Consider the following 23,358-nt stretch of genomic DNA (forward strand, 5'->3'; position numbering starts at 1 on the left):
ACATGAGGGTATACACACACACACACCGCTTCACTGTCTCACTAACCCACTGCTGACTTGAGGGTGGTATAGGTATTTATGATTTATGTTGAGTCCATTCAGCTTACTTGTTTACTTTTTGTATCGATTGTTACATCTCCTCCTTGCCATAATGTTGACACCTGTGCAGCACTGGAAAAATCAGAGCAGATGAGTAGGCTGGACTTCAATTTTCTGATGATTAACTTTTCTCTGTGCAATTTGAGTTGATATAGACTTTTTTTCTATGGTCAGAGATTTGCAAGCTGTTAAAATTGTCACCATTGTTTAGTTTTTATCTCATCTACCATTTTTTGGTAATTCAATAAATATATTATTATCATTAATAATGGCATCAGCATATGGAGACTTTGGAAATCAAAGTCCCCAGAGCTTGTGGCTGATCAGGTTATGAGGTCGCATAAGCAGCTGAGTCTGATGCTCATTATTTCCTTGTTTCCTGTATAAAGAATTATAGGCCCACAGGTCCGCTTTGAGTTTTTATCTCCCTGGTAGACCACTGAAAATTTCCAAGTCTAAATAGCAACTCAGATGCATTTTCCCAGAGTGATTCCTGGTATTTCTGGACCTTTGCTGCTTCTATGCTACCCTCTGCTCTTTAGGTCCATCCTGGTTCAGCAGTGCTCAGCCCCTTTAGCCACTGGACCACTGCAGATGTTTCTTGCAGTTCTCCAATCTCATGCCATTGGGCTACCTCTTCTCTTGGGCTTTCTCTTCTCACTTCGCCTGTCATTTTTGTCTTCCCCTAATACTGATTTCTTGGTCAGCAGTGCCATGTAACTACTGCATTTTTTTTTGCCTTTGCTGTTGCACACCCAAGTCACCCTCTTCCAAATAATTTTTAAAGATATTTTAATAAAATGAAGAAAAGAAGAAAAAATTATTTTTTCAAGATAAATGCTGTCTCCAGCTCCTAAAATTAAAATTTCACCCTAAGTCTTTTTAAAAATATATATTTCTATAATGAAACATAAATTGATATTAAGATTCCTTGTGAGGAAAAGATTTACAATGTTTTTTTCTGAAAAACCCAACCTCTCATTTACCATCATCAGTTATTGAATAAATTCCTCAGAAATCCAAGCTGAAAAATATTTCTCTTCTATCTTTCCACTTACTTGTGTTTTACCATATAATTCTGTCAGGATAATATTAAAGTATGTTGAAAAGAGTGCAGCAGAGAGCCTGCCTCCTCAGAATGGAACCAGCCACCAACCAGAATGGAGTCTGGCCACAGGTGAGATTTGAGAAAGTGACATTGATGAGTGACAATTTCATATAAATCCTCTTCTTAGTCAACTTTTAAAGTTTTCTATTGATTCCATGCGTTTGTTAAAATCAAAATGGTCTCTAAATTATTTTTTGTTGCCATTTCCCGTGAGATGATTCTCGATTACATTAATCTACCTGATTGTATACATGTTGTGTTTAACCTATATCAATCACTTCAGAGATGTTCTTAACCATTCAATTATTTGAATTTTGAAGATTTATTTACTTCATCTTCAGATTGAGTGTCCTCTCTGTTTTTCCAATATGTGGTTTCTCTTGCTGTTTTTAAATTACAAAATTAAATTTTAATTATTTACATAATTATTCACATTTTATTTTTTATTTTCTGTCAACATTAATACATGTACATAATAGAAAGGAAAAACAAGCTTCAAAGAATAAAAAGCGTTTACACTGCAAAGAAAGTTACCCTGCCATCTATTCTCCAAAGGAACTCCAGCAATATGTACTCCTCCCAAAGTTTGAAGGTACCTCTTGCCAGAACATTCTCTAGTGTAAAACCAATCTTAATCTTCATAAGTGTGACAGGCAAAACAGGTATCACAGATATTTTAATTTGCCTTTGTTTAAGTATAAATTATTGACTATATATGATATATGATTAAAATCAGGCAAATTTCTAACTGTGTACTCTCTCTGTCTTTCATATGTTAATACTAAGTGAATACTTTCTAATCTAATTATAAAAATAAAATATTACAGATAAAACATACATTCCTTCATATCACCAACACCATTCCCATTATTTTTATTATTTTAATTATACTTTAAGTTCTGGGGTACATGTGCAGAACATGCACGTTTGTTACATAGGTATACACATGCCATGGTGGTTTACTGCCACCATCACCCCGTCATCTACATTAGGTATTTCTCCTAATGCTATCCCTCCCCTACACCCCCATGCCCCCGCTATCCTTCCCTTAGTCCCCACCCCTGACAGGCCCCCGTGTGTGATGTTCTCCTCCCTGTGTCCATGTCTTCTCATTGTGCAACAACCACTTACGGGGTGTTTGGTTTTCTGTTCTTGTGTCAGTTTGCTGAGAATTATAGTTTCCAGTTTCATCCATATCCCTGCAAAGGACATGAATTCATCTTTTTTTTAATGACAGCATAGTATTTCATATGTGCCACATGTTCTTTAGCCTATCCTTGACTGGGCATTGGGTTGGTCCAAAGTCTTTACTATTGTGAACAGTGCCATAGTAAACATATGTGTATATGTGTCTTTATAGTAGAATGTTTTATAATAGTTTGGGTATATACCCAGTAATGAAATTGCTGGGTCAAATGGTATTTCTAGTTCTAGCTCCTTGAGGAATTGCCACACTGTCTTCCATATGGTTGAACTAATTGACGTTCCCACCAACAGTGTAAGAGCATTCCTAGTTCTCCACATCCTCTCCCACATCTGTTGGCTCCAGATTTTTTAATGATCATCATTCTAACTGGTGTGAGATGGTATCCCAATGTGCTTTTGATTTGTATTTCTCTAATGACCAGTGATGATAAACTTTTTTTTCATATATTTCTTGGCTGCGTAAATGTCTCCTTTTGAAAAGTGTCTGTTCATATCCTTTGCCCACTTTTTAATGGGATTGGTTTTTTTTTTTTTTTTTTTTTTTTTTTGTAAATTTGTTAAAGTTCCTTGGAGATTCTGGATATTAGGCCTTTGTCAGATGGGTAGGCTGCAAAAATTTTCTCCCATTCTGTAGGTTGCCTATTCACTCTGATGATAGTTTCTTTTGCTGTGAAGAAGTTCTTTAATTTAATTAGATCCCATTTGTCTATTTTGGCTTTTGTTGCTATTGCTTTTGGTGTTTTAGTCATGAAGTCCTTGCCTATGCCTATGCCTTGAATGGTATTGCCTAGGATTTCTTCTAGGGTTTTTATGGTTTAAAGTTTCACGTTTAAATCTTTAATCCATCTTGAGTTAATTTTTGTATAAGGTATAAGGAAGGAAACCAGTTTCAGCTTTCTGCATATGGCTAGTCAGTTTTCCAACACCATTTATTAAATAGGAAATCCTTTCCCCATTGCTTGTTTTTGTCAGGTTTGTCAAAGAACTGATGGTTGCAGAGTGTGGAATCATTTCTAAGGCCTCTGTCCTGTTCCATTGGTCTATATGTCTGTTTTGACACCAATACCATGCTATTTTGATTACTGTAGCCTTGTAATACAGTTTGGAGTGGGTAGCATGATACCTCCAGTTTTTTTTGTTGTTGTTGTTTGATTTTTGCTTAGCATTATCTTGGCTATGCAGACTAATTTTGGTTTCATATAAAACTTAAGGTGTTTTTTTCCAATTCTGTGAAGAAAGTCAATGGTAGCTTGAAGGGGATAGCATTGAATGTATAAATAACTTTCGGCAGCATGGCCGTTTTCACAATATTGATTCATCCTAACCATGAGCATTGAATGTTTCTCCATCTGTTTGTATCTTCTCCTATTTCCTTGAGCAGTGATTTGTAGTTCTTCTTGAAGAAGTCCTTCATGTCCTTTGTTTGTCGTATTCCTAGGTATTTTATTCTCTTTGTAGCAATTGTGAATGAGAGTTCACTCATGATTTGGCTCTCTGTAAGTCTGTTATTGGTGTATAGAAATGCTTGTGATTTTTGCACATTGATTTTTTATCCTGAGACTTTGCTGAAGTTGCTTATCAGCTTAAGAAAATTTTGGGTTGAGACAGTGGGGTCTTCTAATATACAATCACATCATCTACAAATAGAGACAACTTGACTTCCTCTTTTCTTAATTGAATACCCTTTATTTCTTTCTTTTGCCTCATTGCCCTGGCCAGAAATTCCAACACTATGTTGAATAAGAGTGGTGAGAGAGGGCATCCTTGTCTTGTGCTGGTTTTAAAAGGGAATGCTTCTAGTTTTTGCCCATTCAGTATGATATTGGCTGTGAGTTTTTCATATAGCTCTTATTATTTTGAGATACGTTCCATCAATACCTAGTTTCTTGAGAGTTTTTAGCATAAAGGGCTGTTGAATTTCATCGAAGTCCTCCTCTGCATCTGTTGAGATAATAATGTGGTTTTTGTCTTTGGTTCTGTTTATGTGAACCAGCCTTGCATCCCAGGGATAAAGCTGACTTGATTGTGAATGGATAAGCTTTTTTATTTGCTGTTGCATTTGGTTTGCCAGTATTTTATTGATGATTTTTGCATCAATGTTCATCATGGATATTGGCCTGAAATTTTCTTTTTTAGTTGTGTTTCTGCCATGTTTTGGTATCAGGATGATATTGATGTTATAGAATGAGTTATGGAGGATTTCCTCTTTTCTGTTGTTTGGAATAAGTTCAGAAGGAATGGTACCATCTCCTCTTTGTGTCTCTGGTAGAATTTGGCAATAAACCTGTCTGGTCCTGGACTTTTTTTGGTTGGTAGGTTATTAATTGCTGCCTCAATTTCAGACCTTGTTATTGTTCTATTCAGGATTCAACTTCTTCCTGGTTTGGTCTTGGGAGGGTGTCAGTGTCCCAGGAATTTATCCATTTCTTCTATATTTTCTGGTTTATTTGCATCACAGTGTTTATAGTATTCTCTGATGGTAGTTTGTATTTGTGTGGGATTGGTGGTGTTATCCCCTTTATCATATTTTATTGCACCTATTTGATTCTTGTCTCTTTTCTTCTTTATTGGTCTGGCTAGCAGTACATTTATTTTGTTGATCTTTTCAAAAAACCAGCTTCTGGATTCATTCATTTTTTGAAGGGTTTTTTGTGTCTCTGTCTCCTTCAGTTCTGTTCTGATCTTAGTTATGTCTTGTCTTCTGCTAGCTTTTGAATTTGTTTGATCTTGTTCCTCTAGTTCTTTGAATCGTGATGTTAGGATGTCGATTTTAGATCTTTCCTCATTTCTCTTGTGGGCATTTAGTGCTATATATTTCCCTCTTCACACAGCTTTAAATATGTCCCAGATATTCTGGTACATTGTGTCTTTGTTCTCATTGGTTTCAAAGACATCTTTATTTCTGCCTCCATTTCAATTCTTTTCCAGTAGTCATTCAGGAACAGGTTGTTCAGTTTCCATGTACTTGTGTGCTTTTGAGTGAGTTTCTTAATCCTGAGTTCTCATTTGATTGCACTGTGATCTGAGAGACTGATTGTTATAATTTCTGTGCTTTCGCATTTGCTGAGGGGTGTTTTACTTCTAATTATATGGTCAGTTTTAGAATAAGTGTAATGTGGTGCTAAGAAGAATATATATTCTGTGGATTTGGAGTCGAGAGTTCTGTAGAGGTCTATTAGGTCTGCTTGGTCCAGATCTGAGTTCAAGTCCTGCATATCCTTATTAACTTTCTGTCTCATTTATTTGTCTAATATTGACAGTGGAGTGTTAAAGTCTCCCAATATTATTGTGTGGGAGTCTCAGTCTCTTTGTAGGTCATTAAGAAATTGCTTTATCTATCTGGATGTTCCTGTATTGGGTACATATATATTTAGGATAGTTAGCTCTTCTTGTTGCATTGATTTCTTTACCATTATATAATGCCCTTCTTTGTCTCTTTTGATCTTTGTTGGTTTAAAGTCTTTTTTATCAGAGACTAAGATTGCAAGATTTGCTTTTCTTGTGCTTTCCATTTGCTTGGTAAATCTTCCATTTCTTTATTTTGAGTCTATGCGTGTCTTTGCTGGTGAGATGGGTCTCCTGAATACAACACACTGATGGGTCTTGACTCTTTATCCAATTTGCCAGTCTGTGTCTTTTAAATGGGGCATTTAGCCCATTTATAATTAAAGTTAATATTTTTATGTGTGAATTTGATCCTGCCATTTTGATACTAGCTGGTTGTTTTGCCTGTTAGTTGATGCTGTTTCTTCATAGTATCAACAGTCTTTACAATTTTGTATGTTTTTGCAGTGGCTGGTACTGGTACAGTAACCAAAAGAGCATGGTAATAATACCAAAACAGAGATATAGACCAATGGAACAGAACAGAAGCCTCAGAAACAAAACCACACATCTACAACCATCTGATCTTTGATAAACCTGACAAAAACAAGCAATGGGGAAAGGATTTCCTATTTAATAAATGGTGTTGGGCAAACTGGCTAGCCATGTGCAGAAAGCTGAAACTGGATCCCTTCTTTACACCTTATACAAAAATTAACTCCAGATGGATTAAATATTTAAACATAAGACCTAACACCAGATTTAGTTCACCTTGCCTAATTAAAAATTTGTACATTTTTAGAAACTTATAAAATAAAGAATATTGTATTATATTTTAAGTAACATGTACTTCTATCTGCCACATATCTTCATAAGTAGTGTCATATTTCCTATCTTTCTGCTTCTGTTTTATATTTTATTGAATTGACAAAAGCATATTCATTAAGTGGCATTTTTGAAGTTGCTATTCTTATCCTCAAGAAGAGAACAATCTAATTTTAGATGGTAGAGGTGTATTAACTGGACATAAGCTTTTAAAAAATACTGGTGGAACATTTCCATTGCTTTCATAGGGGTTTATTTTTCTTTATATTTTTAAGATTTTATGAGTTATAAAGCAGAATGTATACCATGAATGTTGATTAAATAATAGGTGGCTATATAACCAAAATTATACAGCCAAATGACAATTCCTTTTGACCATTAATAAGGTTAATGTGATGGCCAGTCTTAGCATTGTTGGAGACCTCATAGGCCAGACTTCTATTATTTTATTTTCTCTTTTAGATTATCTTTTCAAAAATAAGTTATTTTAGGATATATGTTGTACTCTTTTCTAAATTACTAAATCCAACATAGTCTTCTAATGGTTGCTTTATTGTTTTGTTTATATTGTGATAATTCATAGTGTATTTAAGTGACCATTATTCTTTCCAACTTACCTCTAATTGTTTATATTTTTCTGCCTCAGTTCTGGAATCAACACTTTTTCTAAGGGCTCTAGTTCTGTTTTATAAGAAATGACACTTAGAAACTGATATTTGCAGATTGTGTGCCATTGCTACTATGGTAATTTGGGTTCTAGACAGATTCAGAAAACAGCTGGAAGGTATATACATCTATTAGTCTATCTACTATCATCATCATCATCTCTTAAAACCATTAACCATGAACTCATACTGATCTCTCCAATTCCAATTCAACACCCCAAAGTTTACTGAGGACATTTCCTTCTTAATAACTCCCTTCACCAGTAAAAAGAAACCTGGCTCCTATTATCTTCAATATATTCAATTCATTTGCTTTAACAAATTATACATAAAATGCATTTTCAAAATTATTAAAACATACCATTAAGGAAATACATATTCTACCTAGAGTTCAATACATATTTACATTGTTCTCCGCTTTTAGATTGAGTATATATACTAAAAATAAGTGATTTCAAAAATTATTTTGGCTTCTTTTCTCCCATATCACTGTGGTTACATTCCCAATTTAAAATCTCTTTAGGTCCACATGTTTTTGTTTACATTTAATTCTGGATTACTTGTGGTGGGGGGGATTATTTATTTCCTCATCTTGTTGACTTTCTTATTTTCTTTAAAGTATATAGACTGTCTCATTGTTCTCAATATGGAATCTGTAACAAAGGTACAAGATAAAAATTGCCACTCTACCACCAATCAGTTCCATTCCATTCACATCACTCTTGTCATTAATTAACCTATTTTTGGTTTATTCATTGTATTTCTTTTTATACAAGATAAGTGGATGCATGAGTATGTTTTTATTTCCTCCTATTATATTTTATACAAAAGTTAGCATAATATGTAAACAGTTTTTTATTTTAAATTAGCAGTATAACTAGGATATCATTTCTTATTTTATAGAGCCTTCTTAGTCTTTTCCATAGCTTCATGGGACTTCATTTCACCTTTTGTCACTCAGTTCCTCTCCCAAGTATGGGCTTTTAGGTCCTTCCTATTTTGCAAATATAAATAGGCTGTAATAAATTATCTTGTGCAAATGTATTTTCTTATAATTGAGGTGAATTTTTAGTGTAAACCTCTAGACAAGATAATTCTGGATCAAAAGATATGTCAAATTACCTCCATAAATGGGCCATGTTGTATTTTCACTGATAACATATAAGTGGCTCCCTTTCCCCCAGAGCTTCACTGGCAGAGCATATTCTCCATTTTGTTTTTCTTTTATTTTCTTTTTTGCTTTTTGTCAATCATGGTGGGAAAACTCTGGAACTCAGTGTGATTTTAATGTGCATTTATATTATTTAAGTGAAGGCAAATATAGTTTCATATGTTTAAGGGCAATGTTCATAACTTTTTCTTAGAATTTCATGATAATGTCATTTGTCCACTGTTTTTTCCTATAGGACTTCTGTGCTTTTCCATTCAGTTCTTAAATCCTCACAAACACACCCAGAGAGAGATAACATTTTATCAGCTCTTTGGCATCTCAAAGCCCAGTCAGGTTGAGATATAAAGTTAACCATCACACTTATTTCTTATATCACTTCAAGTTTCTAAATTCTTTTAGCATTAGTATGTATTAATACCCAATATAATGACACTGGAAATTAAAAGTTTATTTATATACATTCAATTCAAGCTAATAAACATACTTCAAATAGAAAATTAGTGAGGAACATACCAAAAAGCCTAGAGAATATAGAAAGAAATGTATCTGAGGAATTTACCCTATACTAGGAACCATCTAGAAATATATTTCATAGCACATCTATATAATTATACTTCACAGCTATTTTATTTTTGGCCTGTGTTCAGATAATAAAGACATTTTGCTTTTTATGGGTCCAGAGACCCATTTTCAAAATGGAATCGACTCTTTCAAATGAAGAAAGAGTTCTTTTAAAATGAAGTAACAGAAAAGTGTAAAAGTTAGGAACACAGGAAACAAACTCATAAAGTCTTACTTTATTTAGAAAGCTCTATACATTATTTTCAATGTCTCTTTCTTTTTTCTAAATAAAAGAAAATAATTTACAAGACTCAATTTGATGCAGTGTACTAAGTGGCCAAGTGTCACAGACAATACTCTACCTCATAATCAAAAGTGCACAGTAATTGTCCTTGGAAGTTGGAAGTGAAAATGCATCATAACAAAGAAAAATTTATTGTCCTTTCCACAGTCTTGATAATATAAATGTATCTCAATTGTGTCTAAACCATAGTAGAGTACAATTCTGCAGGGTTAACATCCTTAAGTTTGACTAAATGATTCAGGAAATAAAACAGCTTGAATTTAAGCAATTTGTTTGAATTACACAATGTAATATAGCAGTGATTTTTTTTAAATTTATCTAATAGATTGTTTTGATACAATAGAAAAACTAGACTTAGTAAAAAAACAAAAATACAATAAGTAAAAGCAAAAATGAAGAAGAAATAAAGGATATTATCAGATATTTAAGATGTATTATTCAGATATCACATATATGTATTTTCCCTTTTCAATTATTTGAGCATGCACAAAAGTTTAATCCTATTGATGCAATTCTAACTCCTATTAACATTATATATTCTTTCCTTTTTTATCTCACATAATGATTCATGTTAGTCTTCAAAACTAGTTAAGTCCACTATTAAGGTTAAAAAATGACTAAAGGATGTCATGTTACTCTATACATGGAAGTACTTGAAACTGTCTGTACCAAGGCATGAAAAATGAATATTTCTTTACTGATGGGATGGAAATCCTTGTCAATAAGCTTCAAACAATATGACACTGTTTGAGAAAGTTGGTCATTGATACATGCTATAGTTATTATATTAAATCTCATTCATATAGAGCCACTAAAATGATATTGTAAGTACTATAAAAATAACCATTAATGAAATATGTCGTCAAAGACTGTGCTTCACATCATTGGCTTCATGGCATTTTGAAAAGACTTAAGTCATCTGGTGAGAAAATTTCATTGAGGTCTCATTTTCCATAATAACACAGTGCAGAGTTACTGAGTTCATTTTTGTCCTCTGTCTTCAATCCCCTCCCTTTCTTTCTGTGTGTTCTGTTCTCTAATAGCATACTAGATACCCTAAAAGATAGGTCACAGGGATTGCAGAGAGAAACTTCTGTCAGATAGTGGACTTTGAATTGAATTTAGAAATGAAATATTATTTAAAATGTTGAGAAATTTTTCTCTTTATATTGATGTTGAAATTTTAAAAACAGTTTATTCTGAAGCTACTAGCAATCACATTACATTGTATTACAGGTGTTGCCATTTACAAAATTGTTAAATTTTAATTCTTGTATTATATAGTAAAGTGCAACAGACATTATGACTCAGTGAGATAGTTGGCTCCCTCTGTGAGGGGCTCATTAGGTAAGTTAACACACCATATAACCCATAGAATGGCCTTTACATGTATTCCTCTGTGACCAGTTATACCTTCTTTTCTATAAAATGTGTGAATATGGAATGTGATGACTTACAGGGAATGATTATAAATTGTATTCCGTATTCTACTGGCCTCAGGCAAACTAGGTGATATCAATTTCTGTTTTATTACTCTATAAACTAATGTGAAAATAAGGATACTTAATATGGGTATTGTTGAGGTTCAGTTAAAATTTATGTAGAGTTTTATATTTAGGTCTATAAAATTATTCATGGGAGTCCTCATTGTTTCTATTACTGATGTGTTATTCTAACAGGTAAAGAGAATCGAGAGATCATAGTTCTCACATGAAACTGTGGTTTTAGGGAAAACAATGCTGACCCTGAAATTAGAAGTCCTGAATTTGAATCTTTGTGACCTTGGGCAAGCCATGGAATCCCTTAAACATGTTTTGACACTTACCTGGAACCTCCGTTTTTCCTGTGTAAAGCTGATAAAACAGCATAAACTTCACAGGCTTTTTGTAAATTAAAAATGTGGCAATGTTTGTGAATTAAAGATTCTGAGGAGCTATTAAGAGGTTGGAACAATGGGAGCTCTCAAAAATTAAGAATATGAAGGATTCCAATCCAAGGGAGGATGGTGTAATGAGTTGGCAGGGATGCATCTATCTATATGCTCTCAAGAGAATTTATTCTATAATCAATAACCTGATTCACAAGAAAATGATAAAGGCTGAGAGTGTAGGCTGCTGTCATGACCCTCAAACACTGCCTAAATCCTTGCAAATCAAAGAGCAGTCCTTGGACCAGCATCATCAGCAATAAATGAAGGCTCCTTAGAAATGAAGAATCTCAGGCTCCATCCCAGACATACCGAGTCAGAATCTGCATTCTAACAAGATGCCAAGGGACTCGTATATGCAATAAAGTTTTAGGCGTGCAAGACTAGACCATATGATGTAGCCTGGGTATATCTGCTCTTGATAAATCCCCCCCTAAAATTAATAATAACCAACTATATATAGGAGGAGTAGGGCAATGTGATCTGTCAGTGTTTTAGAATTTTATTATCCCTCCACATGTCCTTAGATTCTCCTATTAAATCTACCCAAGCACAATCCCATCTACCAGCCCTTATACCCAGTGAAAAGTGTATCTGGATAATAATCACTTTTAGGATTGGGGTTCTTTGCTAACTCAGGGATCTTATATGAGACTTATAAGTTTGCTGAGAATGATGGTTTCCAGCTTCATCCATGTCCATGTTAAGGACATGAACTCATTCTTTTTTATGACTGCATAGTATTTCATGGTATATATGTACCACATTTTCTTTATCTAGTCTATCATTGATAGGCATTTGGGTTCATTCCAAGTCTTTGCTATTGTGAACAGTGTAACAATAAACATACATGTGCATGTCTTTATAGTAGAGTGATTTATAATCCTTTGGGTACAAACCTAGCAATGGAATTTCTGGGTCAAATGCTATTTCCAGTTCTAGATCCTTAAGAAATTGCCACACTGTCTTCCATATGGTTGAACTAATTGACATTCCCACCAACATTGTAAAAGCATTCCTGTTTCTCTACATCTTCTCCAGGATCTGTTGTCTCCTGATTTTTTAATGATCGCCATTCTAACTGGCATGAGATGGTATCTCAATGTGGTTTTGATTTGCATTTCTCTAATGACCAGTGATGATGACCTTTTTTCATGTTTGTTGGCACCATAAATGTCTTCTTTTGAGAAGTGTCTGTTCATATCCTTTGCCCACTTTTTGATGGGGTTGGTTTTTATTTTTCCCATAAATTTGTTTAAGTTCTTTGTAGATTCTGGATATTAGGCCTTTGTCAGATGGGGAGATAGCAAAAATTTTCTCCCATTCTGTAGGTTGCCTGTTCACTCTGATGATAGTTTCTTTTGCTGTGCAGAAGCTCTTTAGTTTAATTACATCCCATTTGTCTATTTTGACTTTTGTTGCCATTGCTTTTGGTGTTTTAGTCATGAAGTCCTTGCCTATCCCTATGTACTGAAAGGTATTGCCTAGGATTTCTTCTAGAGTTTTTAGGGTTTGAAGTTTCATGTTTAAATCTTTAATCCATCTTGAGTTAATTTTTGTATACGGTATAAGGAAGAGATCCAGTTTCAGCTTTCTGCATATGGCTAGCCAGTTTTCCCAATACCATTTATTAAACTGGGAATCATTTCCCCATTGCTTGTTTTTGTTAGGTTTGTCAAAGATCAGATGGTTGTAGATGTGTAGTGTTTTTCCTGAGACCTCGTTCTATTCCATTGCTCTTTGTATCTGTTTGGGTACCAGTACCTTGCTATTTTGGTTACTGTAGCCTTGTAGTATGTTTTGAAATCAGGTAGCATGATGCCTCCTGCTTTGCTTTTTTTTTTTTTTGCTTTGAATAAAGATGTTCTTTGAGACCAACGGGGACAAAGACACAACATAACAGAATCTCTGGGACACATTTAAATCAGTGTGTAGAGGAAAATTTATAGCACTAAATGTCCAAAAGAGAAAGCAGGAAAGATGTAAAATCAACACCCTAACATCAAAATTAAAAGAACTAGAGAATCAAGAACAAACTAATTCAAAAGCTAGCAGAACAAAAGAAATGACTAAGATCAGAGCAGAACTGAAAAGGATAGAAACACAAAAAACTCTTCAAAAATATTCTTACCCAGAAAAGATAGCCACCTCCTTTATTGCTTTACAATTACCCAGAAAAGTCATTTAAAAGACTCTACAGAGTGGTGCTGGAGAGTCCTACTCAACTAAGGCATATTTTCAGAGGAGAGGCTTATACAATACAAATTCCAAGACTCCAAATACTCAAAGATTGATTCTCCAGGAATCTAAATTTTAACGATGGACTATGCTTTGTCCTTTATAGATAAGCTAACCATGCCCAGCTTTATTTAAACCTATAATTTTGTCTATCAATTAAAGAGATTGGGCAATGAACATCCTCTTTCCGTCTTTATCAGAAATTGACCTCACTGTATGCATGCATTAGGGATTGCTATTTAGGGCAGTATTTCTCATTGAGGTCCACTTACATCAGAAATACCTGGGGCATTTGCTAAATTTCACCTTCATTAGCCATACCCAGGAAACCAGAATCACTGGATCCATTTTGCATTATTTCTATTTCCCCTGGAATATCTAATACATAGCCAAGTTTGGAATGATTTCTTTAGGATATTAGTTCTTAACTCTAGTTGCATATTAGAATAACTTAAAGACCTTTTCAAATATATTCTTCCTGTACCCCAAACCCACTCGATTTATTTGGCGTCAGCAATGGGAATAGGCAGCCATCCATATTAAATATTTTAACCTATTTTCTGGCTAATAGAGCCTACAACTGGTGATCAAAAAATTAGTTTCCTTTCATGAAAAATATTCAGGTCAACATTGGTTCTCTACTATCCTGGGTAACAGCACTTTCTATACCTGAAAGACTTTTCTCATGTTTCCAACTCCCCATGCCTTTGCAGGCCAAATAAGTTATAAAATAATTCAGTATTTGCAAACCAGTTAAAAAATGTCCATCTCCAAATTAGAAAAAAATAATTTTCAAGTATATTCATTCTTCCAACCTTGCTTGTGGATTCATTATCCTTAGCCACGTTTCCTTGGTTTCATAGGCCTGTTATTTTATTTTTGAGAAATGGAACATATTCCAAGCAGAGGAAATGGTACAGTAACTGCAGTCTTCAACAAAATGTCATAAGTCATTTCTTTTAATTCATAAAGGTCATGAATAATAGTAGGAAGATGTGAGATTCTTATTCTGTTTTCCACCTAGTTATTTTAGCAATCATATCATGTAGCTTCTTTGTTAAATAAAACAGGTAGAATTTGTCATTATAATTAGAAGAGGTACATTTGGTTGGTTAACTCTTATATTAAACATCTGTGTATAAATTACAAGGACTGTAAATAAAGCAAAGGCCCCACTGGAGGTTGACACTAAAGGAAACTCTGCTGTTTATACTTTTATAAAGTTTAAAAGGATCCTATTTTTCAAATACAAGTTTTAGTATATTGTGTTGGTTTATAAAGAAAGATGTTTATTTACCTAGCCCCAATATTTTCAATAATGTATCAGCCAGCAGGGATCTTAAAAATACTCTAGCATTCATTTACTTGTTTACTTGTGAGAAAAACAAGTTTCCTACCTTTTTACCCATTGTAGTTAGAGGCATATTCAAAGTTAGAATTCAAATGTCTTGAATTTTAATCAGTATTCTTCCCTCCCCCGTACCCTAATTTCTCTTTGAAAGTTAAATGGAATGAAGCATAGGTATTTGAACACTGAGATTAATATCATGAAATTAGGTTTTTTAAAGGTATGATTGATTTTTTAAGGTGCAAAAGATCACTAATGGATGAGCATTTAAATATGTAAATTGGATGTAATAATGCTTTTTATTGAAGACATAAAATGACCTGTGCTTTTAATGTTAATAGTTTTCAAACATCTACTAATAGTTAGGCCAATTCATTTGGTATACTTAGCATCATTATTTGACTAATGGGAAAGTTGGATGTGCTTTTTATTTTTTTATTTTTTGACTTTTCATTCTGAGAAACTAAGTAATAATTTGCATCTAGTAACTTTTTCTCGTCACACCATTTAGTGCAGTTTGGAAGTAGAAGATAATTTGAAGTTCAACTTATAAAATGAAGCCTATGGTCCATACTATAAAGGAAGGTTAGTTAGAAGGCAAGTGGATAGGGGCTTGGCAAATTACCTAAGTTTTTTTAAAATCCTCATTTCCCAATTTATAAAATGGGACTTGTAATAGCTACTCCATTATGTGTGTTGTTGGGATTTTATTAGCTATTTTCTAAATGCCCCAAAAGAGGATGACAGACATAAGAGGTTAGGTTTTGGGGACATGTCAGACTTCCCTGTTCTCCTCCCATTCCTTCATAAAGAGATAATTTGTGTAATGTTTCAGTATTTATATTTTTAAAATCCCTTTCAAATTGTCCAGGGCAATTTTGTGGGTAATTGCTTTTGAAATGATTTTTGAAGAAAACACAGAAGAAAGACAGCATCTTGACTAGTCTGGGCAGGGAAGAATTAAACAATCATTAACATGAAATAATTATACTACAGAAAGGGGAAGTTATATTTTACTCCATAAACCATGGTATCAGCAATAATTATTTAATCCTGACAGTCTGTATTTAAACAAATAAAACTATATTTGTAATAAATAAAAAACTTTCTAAAGAAATGTTAAGTGCTGTCTCATGGACATTGTGATAAATTAGACAATAGAATTGAGTCTGATTCAGAATACTGGGTGTTAAATGTGGTATAATATTATGGAAGCAGATCAAGACTCAAAAAGAGGGCAACATATTCACAAACACAGTTACTCTAAAGCCAATTTATTATTCAGTAAAAAATAAAAATTATTGCCTTATTGATTGCAGCAGACTATTGGTCTACCTTTGCCACATTTGCAGGTTTAACCTTTTTTTTCATTACTTGTGAGGAATGCATTTAGCTAATGAGTAAACCTAGCAACTTGCCCAGCAGACTGATATGCCTCATAACATTTTTTGCTCTATATGCATTATTTCATATTCAATAGGGTTTGTGATTTTACAATAAAAGAAAATATTTTATATTTTAAAAAGCACATCCAAAAGAAATGCAACTGGTATTAACTCTGAGAGTAAAGAAAAACCTAAGAACTCTAAAATATTTAGCCAGTAAAAAAAAATTAACTCTAAAAAAATCCATGTCTAATGAATGGCAAACATTCACTCATTTTGAGATTTGCAACCATAGCCCTTGATTATGTAAAAATCATAATATTGGAGAAAGTATGAGGGAGGTTGTTACAGTAGCCAAAGTACCCTTCCTTCTCCTTTGAGAACATCAGAAAAGGGAGACATGACAGGGTAGTAACTCAAGGCTGTGGGCTGGAAGAGGCATTGTGGCCAACACTGCGCAAATCTGGCTGAAGAACAGAGCTTTGTATATTTGTAGAAATATGGTTCCTAGACAATGTATGAGGAATTCATTCTTAGATAATTTTGGTTATATTACAAGACAAACGTAGTCCTTTTATTTTATTTTGAAATGAAGTTTTAAATGTTTTGTCTTGAGATACCAGGCATATGTTAACTTTACAAATAATGATCCTCTTTTTTATGTTGCTTCACATTTGATTGAACTGAATTAGATAAAACCATTTTTTTAATTAATATAATCAAGGAGGACTTACCCTGAGAATGAGTTCAATTGAGATCAGGATGAGGGAGATAAGAGAAGAGAGAATGCGTTTTTTGAAAATGCATTTTTAAATGCACATTCATGCAAATTCCTACTTGATAATAGTCCCATCGATGATCAGTTGTCTTGTGGGATCACATCTGAAAGTCCTATTTAATAAATGTAGCTACCACAAATCTTCGCTTCTCTATTTTGAGTTGGAAACATTTTTCTTTGTGTTATATAAAGCTAAGAATGGCTTCTTAGCTTATACACACACACAAATTTTTAACAAAAAATGGAATGATTTCCTAGCTATTGACCCTATTATACATTTTAGTTATGGCTGATTGTAATGATCAATGAAACATGTAAAAATGCAGTTTTTTTTTTAAATAAAAACTATTTTAATTTTTAATTTATATATTTATGAAATAAAAGTGCAATTTTGCTACATTAAGATATTGCATTTTGATGAAGCCAAGGCCTTTAGTATATCCATCACTAGAGCAACATACATTGTACCCACCAAGCAACCTTTCATTATCCACCCTCCCAACTTCTCCAAGTCCCCATTACCTGTGATTTTATACTTTGTTTCCACATGTACACATTATTTAGCTCCTACTTATGAGTTGAGAACGTGTAGTTTTTTCTTTCTGTGTCTGAGTTTTTTTATGTAAAATAATGGCTCCTAGTTCCATCCATGTTGCTGCAAAAGACATATATATACACACACACACACACACACACACACACAGGAATACTATTAAACCATAAAAATAACAAAATCATGTCTTTTGAAGCAACATGGATGGAACTAGGAGCCATTATTTTATATATATATATATATATACACACACACACACACACACACACACACACACACACACACACACACATTTTCCTTATCCAATTTCTTTTTTAATGGATGCTTAAGTTGATTCCATATTTTTGTGATTGTGAACAGTGCTATGATACACACGAGCAGAGGTAACTCTTTGATATAAAGATTTCTTTTCCTTTGGGTAGATACCCAGTAGTGGGATTGCCAGCTGATATGGTAGCTCTATTTTTAGTTCTATGAAAAATCTTCATACTGTTTTCCAGAGATTTTACTAATTTTCATTCCCACCAACAGTGTAGAAGTTCTCTTTTTTTCTGTATTGTCTCTACCTGTTAAGCATGCTCTGAATCAAGAGACCACCTAAACAGACTTTGTGTAAGCAACAAGGCTGTTTTATTCATTTTTATTATTTGTGAGTGGGCTGAGTCTGAAAAGAGTCAGCAGACGGCGGTGGGATAGGAGTTGCTTTTATAGGTTTGGGATAAGCAGTGAAAAGTTCCAGAAGTTACCATGGCTTGACTATGATGACATCCATGGCACAGTCAGTTCAAAGGACTTTGCATTCCTGTCTTTTTATAGTAATAATATAAACGTAAAAAAGTAAAAACTAGAAAAAGTGGGGATCAGTGAAATTTTGGGGCTGTACAGAGGGGTGATGGGCAATGTTTCTCAAAGCTTCTTTGAGCGGGATTGGGGGCAGCATGGAAACCTAAAAATGAGAGAGATTTTAGATTGCTGAGATTTGGGAGCAAGGGGTGATATTGTGGGGTTGTTAGAAGGAGCATTTGCTATATTGACTGATTGGTTACAGCTTGGATATGATTTTATAGGAATTGAGAGATTAGTCGGGAACGATAAGGTCTGAATAAGAGTAGGAGAAGGACAGATTTTAAGGGGCCTGCTAATGGAAGGAGCCATGATACCCAGTTAGAGAGTGGCCTGCTCGATCCAGAATGTAGCAAGCTTTTGGACCCTGTCTTTAAGTATTTTGACGGCGCCACCTACAAGGCTGGAGTGGTTTAGATAAAAGCAGCATTCATCATTTGGGAATTGGCAGCGTCTTCCTTTCTCAGCAGTCAATAGGTAGAGGCCTCGGCGATTTTGGAAGACAACAACAGCCAGGGAATTAACCTGGGCTTGGAGAACAGATAGTGTTTGAGTTATGTGTGAAATGCTGGCAAAAAAATCATTACAGAGGCTGTGGAATGTGGTGATGGAAGTAGTAGGGCCTGCTATACCTGTTGCAAATGTGGCAATGGAGACTCCTGATCCTATAAGCAAGGGGCTTAATAGAATGGCTCTTTTTGTCGTGAAGGAGTTATAAGGGGTCAGGAAGCGGTTTGTTTCTGTTGGCAAACTGGATTTCAGAATTAAGGTACAGGTGCCTGTTTAGTTGGTAGGAAGGCAGAGGTAGGTGGAAAAGCCACAGAGGAAAAAACGCCCTTGGCTGAGGCAGAATGAGAAGTGTAGACTGAAGAGATGAGAAAGTATTTTGTGAGGGCTGGGGTCTTATACCCAGACCAAGGGAACCAGTAAGGGATGTTCAAGTTTGTACTGGGTTTGATAGGGTAATTGTGTGGAAGGAGAGGTCTTGTTTTCATGGTGTATGAGAAAGCATTTGGTATCTATGGGTAACCACTCATTTTCATTAACAAGGTTAGGTATGAGCAGGCTGGAGGAGAGTCTGATGAACAACAGGAGGGCAGCCAAGGATGGAGTGAGAGACAGGGTAAGTGCCTACCTAGGCAAAACTTTCTATTGACATTCTTCAGAGTGCTAGGAATGAGGGAGGGCCTTTCCATAACGTGGAGCTGGTATGTTCCCATTTCTTGGTTAATGTGGGTGACAGGGCCTTGGAGGTGAAGGGTAAAGGAAACAAAGAGGGTGGGAGGTTTCCTAGGGGAATTTCATTAGGTGATTGCCAGGAAATGCATAAGGAAGAGAAATAGGGATAGTTGTTTGTGTGGTTAGTGGTCCAAAAATGGGGACTGTGGGGTTGACAACAAGGGGAAAGATTACGTAGATCAGTGCAAAGAAGAGAGGCAGCCTGTTGGTATGAAATATCTGGGGCGACTTTGTTGAATCTTTCTAGGAAGTAGAGGAGTTCTTCCGGGGGTACAGGTGGGGGTCATTGAAGGAAGTCTGGAGGTGTAAAGAGACAGTCCACTGGTAGGGTTGGGACATCTCTGCAGGAGGAAGAGGAGAGGGATGTGCATAGCCAACAATCTCTGACTAAGGAAGGGTTTGAAATCATTAGGAGAGAATGAGTTAGATTGATGACACGTTGGAGGTAATTAGGTAAAAGTAGAAGATCGCAGGAGAACTGGAGTGAGGTTAAGAGTAGGTATAAAAGAAAAGAAGAGGACTTTTTATTGGGGTGGAAGAATTGGAGGGTTCCCTGCCATAGAAGGTCATCTATTCACTCTAGGAGAGAGTTAAGGGTGACAACTTGAGAGTAAAACCATGAAATATCAGCTGTAATTGCCTGGAGGAAAAGTGTATGGTGGCGGTGTAAACAAGAGCAGGGTGTGTAAAATAAGAGGCAGAGACTTTCTAAGGCATGGTTTAGGTAGCAGGGGCAACTGCATTCAATAGCGGTGTTAGGAAAAAGATGCCTAATGAAAATAAAAGGCATGTTGGGTTTATATAGAATTATTCTTCTGCTTTGGGGATATGAGTGAGTTTAGGAGAAGTGGGGGAGAGTACTTATGACTTCCAGGAAGAGGCAAAGAACTTAGGCCAATTTTCTGATGAACACAGCGTTATCCTGGAATGATGGACTCACTAAAGAGAGTTTTATAGGCAGACAGTGGTTGGGGTGCTATAGATGACCAGGAAGTGTCCTGTCGACCGAGGCTGCAGAGACTGAGGGGTTAGACTTTTAATTAGGACTGACCTTCCAGCTAGGGTGTCTTCATGTGCCTGGGTATCTGGAGTGGGTAAGAGAAAATTAGCAGCCTGGTGGATTTCATGTCTGGCCTGTTAGAGGACTGGAATATAGTCACCAAGAGGACTGGTGTCTAGAATAAGGTTAGGCCCAAGAAGAAAGGTGTGGACATATAGGAGTTCAAAGGAGCTATACCCTGTGGGTTCTTTAGGAATGGTGCAAATCCTAAGAAGAGCAAGGAGTAGAAGAACTTTCCAGTCTTTTTTTTATTTGGAGGCTGAGTTGGGTGAAATGTGTTTTTCTTTCTACACTTCCTGAGGAAAGAGGGTGGTATGAGGCATGGAGATTCCTCTGGATGCCAACAGCCTGGGAGACTGCCTGGGTAACTTGGCTAATGAAGGCTTGTCCATTGTCAGATTTTATGGAAGTAGGAAGAACAAACTGGGGGATTATATCAGTTAGGAGAGAAGAGATAACTGCAGTAGCTTTTTCAGACCTGGTAGGAAAGTCTTCAATCCATCCGGTAAAGGTGTTGATCTAGACTAGAAGGTATTTAAATTTGCAGACACGGAGCATATGTGTAAAATCTATTTGCCAGTCTTGTGTGAGGGTAAATCCCCTGGCTTGATGTGTAGAAAAAGGAGGGGGTTTAAGGAAGCCTTGGGGAGCAGTATAGTGACAGAGCATCGAGACATGATTGTTTTCAGGATGGATTTCCATGATGGAAAAGAAATGAGGGTTTCTAAAAGACAAGCTAGAGACTTGTATCCTAAGTGAAAATGACTATGAAAGGATATGAGGATAGAGTGCGCTTGCGAGGCAGGGAGAAGGATATTTCCATGGTCTAAGAACCACTTGCCTTGAGTAGGAAATAACTGATAGTTGAAGGTTTCAAAGGGAGAGTAGGTAGGAGAACAGATGAGAAGGAGAAATGACGGGGAGGTATGGAGGGTTAGTTGCTTCTTTAGCTGTTTTATCAGCATAGGCATTTCCTTGGGTAAAGGGGTCTGATGGTTTTTGGTGCCCTTTGGGGTGAATGACTCTGGCTCTGGCTGAAAGGAGAGCAGCTTTAAGAAGGGTTTTTATCAAGGAGGCATTGAAAATAGAGGACCCTTGTGTGGTGAGAAAACCTCTTTCTGCCCTTGTAATAGCACGGTGGTGAAGGATGTGGAAGGCATATTTAGAATCAGTAAATATTGACATGTAACCCTTTTACAAATGTGAGAGCTGGGGTTCAGGTGGTAAGTTCAGCTTGTTGGGAAGTGGTAGAGGTGGGTAGTGTGGCAGCCTCGGGAATAAATGAGTGGGATACAACAGCATAACCAGCTTTGGCCGGTGCCAACTGACTGGGATTTAAAGAACTGCCATCAATAAACCATGTGTGGTCTGGTTCTGAAATTGGGAAGTGGGAAATATGGGGAAAGGGGGAGGATGCTATGTGGATTAGTGAGATGCAATCATCCGGATCAGGACTAGTGTTGGGTGTTACGTGAGAGGCTGGGTTGAAATCAGGTCCAAGAGCAATGGTTACTGTGGGGGTTTCAGTAAAGAGTGCATAAAGCTGGAGGAGGTGAGGGGCTGAAAGTAAGTGTGTGAGGTGTGAAGACGAAACTCAACTTTGGAGGTTATGCGAGCTATAGTCAGTGAAGCATAGCCTGTAATTTTAAGGGACTAGGAGTATTACAGCCGCAGCAGCTGCGGCGTGGAAACATGACAGCTAGCCTAGGACTGTGAGGTCAAAGTATTTAGACAAGAAAGGCCTGGCTCTTGTGTAAGAACCCCGACTGCACAACTTTTGCCTCTGCCATGTGAAGGGAGAAGGGGTGGGAGGAGGTGAGAAGCGCTAGTGTAGGGACTGTTTCTGAGGCCTCCTTTAGCAAATGAAAGGAAGAATGGGGGAAGGATTTGGGGTCTATGGGGTCAGCTAAGTTTCCTTTTGTAAGTTGATCAAGTGGTTTGGTTAGGAGGGTAAAACCCGATATCCAGAGGCAAAAGTATCCTACAATGCCTAGGAGAGAGAGAAGCCATTGTTTAGTGGAAGGGGTTTGGAAATTAACTGGATATGGTTGGCCAGGAAAGCATGTGTATGCTGATGAAAGATTATACTGAAATAAGTAATGAATGGGGAAGAAATTTGGGCTTCAGAAGGTGATACACGGTACCCCCTGCAGTATAGAAGTTGAAGAAGCAGGAAAGTGTGTTGCTGGGACGATTTATAGGAGGGACTGCAAGGAAGAAGATCGTCCACATATTGAATGAAGTGGGAGCAGGTAGATAAAAGGAGAGTAGGTCACAGGAAAGGGCTTGACTGAAGTCGTGTGGGCTATCTCTGAAACCTTGGCACAGTAGGGTCCGGGTGAGTTGAGACTGGTGGGTGTCAGGACCAGTCCAACTGAAGGCAAAAAGGCTGAGAAGAGGGGTGTAAGAGGATGGTGAAAAAAGCATTTTAAAGGTTAGACTAGTGAGTCATGGAAGTGAGTATGGAGGATAGAAGGGTTCAAGGGTTTGGTACAACAGGATGAATGGGAAGTGCAATCTGACTGATGAAGAGGAGGTCTTGGACTAGTCTGTAGGATCTGTCTGGTTTTTGGACAGGTAGGATAGGGGAATTATAAGGAGAGTTTGTAGGCTTTAAAAAGTCATGTTTTAACAGATGGGTGATAACGGGCTTTAAGCCTTTGAAAGCATGTTGTGGGATGGGATACCTGCATTGGGCAGGGTAAGGGTGGTTTAGTTTTAATG

Source organism: Callithrix jacchus, chromosome 11 (genome assembly GCF_049354715.1).
Source record: "Callithrix jacchus isolate 240 chromosome 11, calJac240_pri, whole genome shotgun sequence".
In the NCBI taxonomy this organism is placed as follows: domain Eukaryota; kingdom Metazoa; phylum Chordata; class Mammalia; order Primates; family Cebidae; genus Callithrix; species Callithrix jacchus.